Here is an 8,852-nt window from a genome sequence, read left to right on the forward strand (position 1 = left end):
TGTTGACCAGGATGGTCTCGATCTCTTGACCTCGTGATCCACCCGCCTCGGCCTCCCAAAGTGCTGGGATTACAGGCTTGAGCCACCGCGCCCGGCAGAAATTTTTTTTTAAAATTTATTTCTCACAGTTCTGGAGACTGGAAAGTCCAAGATCAAGGCACCAGCAGATTCAGTGTCTGGTTAGGGCCCACTTTCTGGTTCATAGATTGTGTGCCTTTTAGCTGTACCCTCACATAGTAGAAGGGGCTAGCTAGCTAGCTTTCTTCAGTATCTTTTATAGAGACACTAATCTCAACCATGAAGCGCTGAGCATCGGCTGGGCGCTGAGGCTCATGCCTGCAATCCCAGCACTTTGGGAGGCTCAGGCAGGTGGATTGCCTGAGGTCAGGAGTTTAAGACCAGTCTGACCAACATGGTGAAAATCTGTCTCTACTAAAAATAAAATAAAATAAAATAAAAAAGAAAGAAAAAGCTGGACGTGGTGACACACACCTGTAATCCCAGCTACTTGGGATGCTGAGGCAGGGGAATCGCTTGAACCAGGGAGGTGAGGTTGCAGTGAGCCGAGATCTTGCCACTGCCCTCCAGCCTGGGTGATAGAGCAAGACTCCGTCTCCAAACAAGAAGCTGAACCCCTCATGACCTAATCATCTCCCGAAAGGCCTTACCTTGTAATACCATCACATTTGGGATTAAGTGTTAATGTATAAATTTTGGAGAAACACAAACACTCAGACTATAGAATAAGAATATGCTTAAGAGAATCGAAAATATGTGTTCACTCAAGAACTTAACACACAAATGTTTATCACACAGTATTTATAATAGTCCAAAATGGAAGCAACCCAAATGTCCATTAACTGATTAAATGGATATACAAAATGTAGTCTACAAGATGAAATATTAGTCTATAAAAAGGAATAAAGTCCAGGTGCAGTAGCTCACACCTGTAATCCCAGCACTTTGGGAGGTCGAGGCGGGTGGATCATGAGGTCAGGAGTTCAAGACCAGCCTGGCCAACATGATGAAACCTCATCTCTAAAAAAAAAATAAAAATTAAATTTAAAAAAAAGGAATAAAGTATGTCTACAACGTAAATAGACCTTAAAAACATTATGCCAAGTAAAAGAAGCCATGCATAAATTGTATGAAATGTCCAGAATAGGCAAATTCATAAATACAGATAGATTAGTGAGCTAAGAATAGGGAGTAGCTACTTAATGAATAAAGGGTTTCTTTTTAGGGTGATGAAAATGTCCTGGAATTAGGTAATGGTGATGGTTGCATAACATTGTGACTGTCACTAAAAACCACTTAATGATACAGTTTAAAATGATTAATTTTATATTATGTGAATTTTTTCTAAGTCTAAACTCTATCATATCCTTACAGATTTTTTATCTGCTTTCTATCAGTTGCTGAAAAGTTTGTTAAAATTTCCCACTATGCTTTTACATTTTATTTGTATTGTATTTTATTATTTGTTTTTGTAAAGACAGGGGTCTCCCTATATTGCCCAGTCTGGTCTTGGACTCCTAGGCTCAGGCAAGCCTTCACCTCAGCCGTCTGAGCACCTGGGACTACAGGCTCACACCACCACACCTAGCTAATTATAGTCAGGGTCTCCCTATGTTATCCAGGCTGGTCCTCCCAAAGCACTGAGATTATAGGCATGAGCCACTATGCCCAGCCCCACTATGAATTTAGATTTGTCTATTTCTCCTTTTAATTCTATTCAACTTTGCTTTAAATATTTTGAGGTAATGTTATTAGATACATAGAAGTTTAGAATTGTCATAAAGTCGATCCTTGTTAATTGTCACAGTTATTTCAATAAAGTTATCATGAATACTGAATGAGTGAATATTAACCATTTCTCCATGGGGAAATACAGAGTTAGGTTCCTGTAAAACTCTGTTCACAGCATCTTCATTAACTGATTAATACATAAGCTTGTTTTAAGACACCTTATTTCATATGTATTGTTATTTGTTAACATTGATCTCACGGCAAATAGCACTATAACTCATGCCTGAAAAAACTTAAACTCACACATGTATTTTCTTTTTTCTTTTTTTTGACAGGGTGTAACTCTGTCACCCGGCACCCAGGCTGAAGTGTAGTGGCATGATCTTGGATGACCTTTGCTCACTGAAGCCTCAACTTCCTGGGCTCAAGTGATCCTCTTGCCTCAGCCTCCCAAATAGCTAGGACTGCAGGCACATGCCGTCACACCAGCTAGTATTTTTTATTTTTTAGAGATAGAGTCTCGCAGTGTTGTCAGGCTGGTCTCAAACTCCTGAGCTCCAGGAGAGCCTTGGCCTCTCCAAATGTTGAGATTACAGGCGTGAGCCATCACATATGGCCCACATGTATTTTCTCTGTAAGGCACATCACAGCCTTGCACCTAGAAACACTTCAGGTATACCCTTGGGAACCAATTTAAACAGTGAAATCACCAAGAGAAAGCACAAAAATATGAAAAACATGGCACTAAATAGGCCGTGAAACCGTTGTTTACAGTATGCGAACTGAAACAAGAACGCAGGACATTACCTCATTTGGCCTCAGCTGGAAGCGTGTTCACTGAATGACCCCTTTTTTGCCACTATGCAAATGTCCAAAAGCTCCTTGAGTATTGGTGTTTGAGTTACAGATGAATTTTAGTGAATTGGCAAATTTGTAAATATGGAGAATCCTTGACTAATAAGGATCAATTTTACCTTGCTGGCGACTTGATTTTCTGTCATTCTGAAATGTCCTCTGGACTGTGTTATCTCCCATGAGCCTGTGCAGCCTTAAAATTCCATCCCCCACCCCCTCACACACACCCCTCTTACAAAAAGGAAATTGGAAATGCTGCTGTTGGCCAGCCCACAGCTTCTGCCCTGTGGAGCAAACATTCTTTCATGATGGGCATGTCCACATTTCCTAAATTATCATTAACTTGGTGGCTTAAAACAATATAAATTTATTTTTCTGTGGCCAGAAGTCCAAAGTCAGTATCACTAGGCCAAAATCAAAATGCAGCCATATGTCACTTAACAACAGGAGTAAGTTGTGAGAAACGTATTATTAGGTGATTTCGTCATGTGTTTGCATACGCAAATCGAGCACTAAGATAGCAAGGTCCATTATCAGTTTTTATAGTTTGTGGAAGGCCTAAAGTCATAATAGATTTAAACAAATGAGCAATTGCATTTTTAGTTTTTTTTTCCTGTCCAGGGGGTAGCATGTATTAAACCCGTGTAAGTGTCCATGGTAATGTGGAGAAATTTATTTATTTGTTTATTCATTTATTTATTTATTTTTGAGACAGAGTCTCGCCCTGTTGCCCAGGCTGGAGTACAACAGCGCAATCTCTGCTCACTGCAACCTCTGCCTCCCGGGTTCAAGCAATTCTCCTGCCTCAGCCTCCCGCGTAGCGGGGATTACTACATGCATGCGCCACCACACTCAGCTAATTTTTTGTATCTTTAGTAGAGACAGGGTTTCACCATATTGGCCAGGCTGGTCTCAAACTCCTGACCTCGTGTTCCACCCGCCTTAGCCTCCCAAAGTGCTGGGATTACAGGCATGAGCCACCGCACACCACCTACATGGAGAAATTTAAAACAACCAAAGGGTAGATACTGAGTAACATCAGTTTGCCAGATAGCATTAGGCACCAGATCTTGTGGGTTGGCACCAAGCCCTAAGGAAAGAGGAGAGAGAGAATGCCCTTGGCAATCAGGACAAGTTTTAATAATCGTGAGCTTGGGCAAGTTTTAAATGAAACTGTTGTTTAAGACTGCGAGCATTCTCATGAAAAAAAGCAGGATCAGCTTGAGCTTGGAAAAATGCAGGGAAGTCTGCAAACCACATCTGTGGTTGTACAAGAGCATCACCTCTGGCATTCCCTTCTGATATGGGACCCAGGTAACCAGAATGAGAACAAATATGGGTGACGTAAAGATGGTGACGATGAACACAGAGGAGCTCTTGTGCTACAAGAAATAAAGCTAGTAAAGATTTCATTAGTAATGCCCTTCACATGTGCAAGATCTAAATGAGTAATGCTATACACCGCATAAGCAGAATCACTAACTATATTTATGTCTTGGTGAGCGCAAGTATGTAAGGCCAATATTAGGGCACCTAACTCTGCCTGTTGGATAGTTTTAAAATGTTCCTGGATTTCGTGCTGCCAGTTTTGCATGGCATCTTGCCACCCTATAGCTGCTCTTCCAGTTTTTTTCTGAACCATCTGTGAAGGCATGAAGCAAGGGCTCCAACAGATACAAATTTAACAGCCAGAGTTTGTCAAAAGTTCAGGAGCTTAGAGGTTGGTAAATGAAAGCCGATAGTACTAATAAAGTCAGCCATTGCTACTTGCTAATCAAGATCACAAGCTAGCAGGGTATGAAACTGTTCCTTGCTTAATGGTAGAAAAGAGTAGCAGGGTCATATCCTGACGACTGGATGCACATCGGTGCCCCTTTATGATAAGAGAAGCTATTAAATCTGTGGTCTTTTGTAAATGTTTAGAGGTAAATAGCACATAAAATACAGAAATAGCAAAAGATAGAGCCTACCTGTTAAACTAAGGATGGAAGGGATGGATATTTTAAGGTTATTCCCCATAGTTTCTGGCCTTTGAAAGTCATTAGAATGTGACTGCAAGTCATCAGGATAATAAACCTGCACTGAGTTAGCCTAAGTGTATAAAAAAAAAAAAAAAAACCCAAAAAACGTTTTAAAATGTCTTTAGGTGCTGGCCATTTTTCTGCATTAGCCTTTAGCTAGAATGTCTTAGAAGTGAGCTTGGGAAAGCAAGGCTGTCGCTAGTTTCTTCCCACCTGCCCTGGGCTCCCTAGGCAGCCTCTCTTTTTAATAGCCTGCCACCTGTTACTGCCCTTATCCTGACAGGAGGGAAGAAAGACTACAAGTGGCAGCAAAAGGCCAGAGAATGACGAGGTGGTAAAGTGTGTGTGTGTGAGCACGGAGGCAGGAAGCGAGAGGGTCACAGGCTGGGAGAAGACCTCTCCCCTCATCCTCCAGACCACCGACGCCTGGAGCCAACCTTGTTAGGAAAGGTACTGAAAATACACTGGGCTTTTTATTATTTTTACCACCCCCAAGCAGAGAGGCTCAGGGGAGGAGCAGACATGCAGCAAAGGGTCTGCTTTGAAGTTTCCCAGCCACAGTGTTTTTAAACATTTCATAAAAAAGCAAAACAAACATTCCTGACTGCTGCATCTATTGTCTGAAGATGTCGGCAACTGGCAGAGCTCGTCCACCTCAGCCTAGTTAGCATTTAACATATGGCTATGAGACAGTACCCCTCATTAGCGGGCTTCTCCCCCAGAGCTCTGTACTCAAGGCTGCTCCACACCCCACTGCCCACCTTAGGCTAATAAGGTTGGGGTGCACATGGACTGTTTCTTAGCCCTTTCCCTAGGGAGCTAGGGAAGATTAGGAATTGCTTGTCAACTGAAACATGTGAGGGGTGGCAAAGAAGGGCAGAAGTAGAAAAAAGCACAGCAAGCAGCAGGCCACTTTCTGGACACAGTTACTAAGGCACGTGACCATGGTGAGGAGAATTCTCAGGACCGGGCTGGAGCTGCCTGCAGTCACCTCTTCCCCTCCATCACCACAAACCCAGAAAGGGGCAATCTGCCCAGAGTGCCAGTGACTAAATGGGCACTCCATGGTATCTTAGCAACTCTCCTGCCCCAGGCCTCTGTGGGCAGCAAGAAATCCAGAGCTTTCTGGGATAAAACCCAGGAGGCAGCATGCAACTTTCCCTTATACTCCAGGGAAACAGAAAAAAGACGAGGCCAAGAAGGCCAGTGCTGGAAGTAGGAGGTGAGAACTTGGATATTAGGAAGACAGTCATCATCAGCCACTTTCCTTCCTCCTGGAGGCACCCCTCCAGCAGGGAAGTTTGTCGCGCAGACACGGCCACCTGATCGCTAACCCAGGGTCTTATACAAGAACCATCCCTTGCACGGTCTCCAATCTCCTCAAGGGGGATGGGTGGCGCTGATGGCTGAACTGGGCAAACAGATGCAGGTCCCTTTAAGGGTGGAGGAAAGGAGGGCAATGGCTTTTCTATAGGGAGAGGAAAAGACTCCGGTCTGTCCTTATCCTCACTAGAAAAAATCTCTTCCTTATTCCCCAAAGAAGAAAATGAAGAGGGGAGAGAAGTCTCTCCCTGTTGTTCTGGTTTCTGTTTTTCCTTTTTTAAATCTCCTGAATTCCCTTCAGGTGGAGAAGATAGGCGATTTGACTCACCGCAATCTGGCAAATAAAGAGGAAGCAAGACAGAGCGTACCAGCATCCAGGTGGTCAAAATAGTACCATTAGTCAAATGACCTTGCTCATATCCTCTTTTCAGGCAGCAACCTACCTGCTCCCATAACTCTTAAGTCTAAGGTTCCTTGATCAGGAAACCAAGGGCATTTCTGCCTAATTAAGAGCATAAGCTTGTGCAGAGCTCCAGGCTCTGAAGTGCACTGGATAGCATTAAGTAGCTGTTACACTGTTTTAAAAAATACTTTCTGCTCTTTGGTCATTTCTTGACCCATGACAACCTAACCCCTGATATTTTATGCATGCATCCTGTCCTCCTGATGGGGGTCAGGACTGTCCCTTACCGGATTCCCCAAAAACTGATGAAGCACTCCACCTTCACATGTAAATTCAAGGTAGTCGCGTCAGGGTCACCAGTTGCAGAGCTTATAGCTTGCAGTAAACTCCAAGAATGAAGTACTCAGACAGTTCCAGCTGAGCGGGGCTAGTGGGCAGCTCTTCCGAGAGAGTCCTCCCCAGCATCCATCTGCCAAGTATTTATTGAAAGGGCTTGTATTAACTATAAACATCAACTAGATGGCCATTTGAGGTGGGTTACTGAGACACCTGTGACCTTGTACACACTCAAACTGCATTCTCAGGAGGCTGTTTCCAGCGTTCCTTATCACACCACACACTCCACTCTCTGTCCTGTTTTCAGAGCCAGGGAGTTTCATTCCCATGCACAAATAACATACACATGGTGCTCAGTATTTTTCCATGCCTGACCTCAAATGCCGGGTACATAAACTTGAATATGTTGCCGTGCACCCCCCACACATGCCTATAATCCCAGCACTTTGGGAAGCCAAGGTCGGTGGCTAACTTGAGCCCAGGAGTTTGAGACAAGCTTGGGCAATGTGGTGAGACCTTGTCTCTACAAAAAATAAAAAAATTAGCCAGGTATGATGGTGTGTGCCTGTAGTCCCAGCTGCTCGGGAGGCTGACGTGGGAGGATTGCTCGAGCCTGGGAGGCAAAGGTTGCAGTGAGCTGTCATCATGCCAGTGCACTCTAGCCTAGGTGACAAAGTCAGCACTCCTGGCTAACATTTGTATTTTGTGTAGAGACAGGGTTTCACCAAGTTGGCCAGGCTGGTCTTGAACTCCTGACCTCTCAAGTGATTCACCCTCCTCGGCCTCCCAAAGTGCTCATATTATAGGTGTGAGCCACTGCACTGCACCTGGCCCACACTTTTTTAAACAATATATTTTAAAAGCAGATTTAAACTAGGGCACAAATGGTACAGAGAAGTTAATATGCGTCTGCGACGTAATTTTATGCTAATTTTCTTGTCATTTTTGACTTTCCTTCTTGGCCAATGTTAGCTTCCAAAATGGCCAGTATTAACTATTCCAGAAAATTGGCTAGATAATATTCAGCTGATGGAGGTAATTATCTTAAGTGCCACCAGCCAGGCACAAATACCACATGTTCTCACTTACATGAGGGAGCTAAAAAAATTTTTTTTTTGGAAACAGGGTCTAGCTCTGTTGCCCAGGTTGGAGTATAGTGGCATGATCATCACAGATCACTGCAACCTCCACCTCCCAGGCTCAAGTGATCCTTGTGGACTCAAGTGATCCTCCCATCTCAGGCTCCTGGGTAGCTGGCTAATTCTTGTAGTTTTGGTACAGACAGGGTTTTGCCATATTGCCCAGGCTGGTCTTCAACTCCTGGCCTCAAGTGATCACCTGCTTCAGCCTCCCAAAAGTACTGAGATTACAGGCGTGAGTCACCACACCTGGCTAGGAGCTAAGATAGAGAATGGAAAAAGAGATAACAGAGACTGGGAAGGGTGAATAGGGGCAGGAGGGAAGATGAAGAGAAGTGGGTTAAAAGGTACAAATATATAGGCCCTAAAACCTCAGACTTATGGCTGATGAGAGCCTAGTTGTCTGGTTCAAGACTACATATCCAGGCCAGGCACAGGTGGCTCACACCTGTAATCCCAGCACTTTGGGAGGCCAAGGCAGGCAGATCACCTGAGGTCAGAAGTTTCAGACCATCCTGGCCAACATGGCAAAACCCCATCTCTACTGAAAATACATTAAAAATTAGCCAGGTGTGGTGGCATGTGCCCGTAATCCCAGCTACTCAGGGAGGCTGAGGCACAAGAATCACTTGAACCCGGGAGACGGAGGTTGCAGTGAGCCGAGATCATGCCATTGCACTCCAGCCTGGGTGACAGAGCAGACTCTGTCTCAAAAAAATAAAAGAGAAAAAAGAAAAAAAAAGAAAAAAGTACAAACACACAGTAAGATAGGAACAAATTCTATTCTTGATAGCCAAGTAGGGTGACTATGCTTAATAAAAATGTCCCGTACTCAGGTCCCTAATTTCTGGATACCCTAAATACCCTGACCTGATCACTGTGCATTAAACACGTAACACAATTTCTCATGTATCCTATAAATTTGTACAAATCAAAAAAATACTTAGTTGCATTATAGAAATTTCACTGGTTAGGCCGGGCGCGGTGGCTCAAGCCTGTAATCCCAGCACTTTGGGAGGCCGAGGC

Source organism: Cebus imitator, unplaced genomic scaffold (genome assembly GCF_001604975.1).
Source record: "Cebus imitator isolate Cc_AM_T3 unplaced genomic scaffold, Cebus_imitator-1.0 Scaffold86, whole genome shotgun sequence".
NCBI classification, from domain to species: domain Eukaryota; kingdom Metazoa; phylum Chordata; class Mammalia; order Primates; family Cebidae; genus Cebus; species Cebus imitator.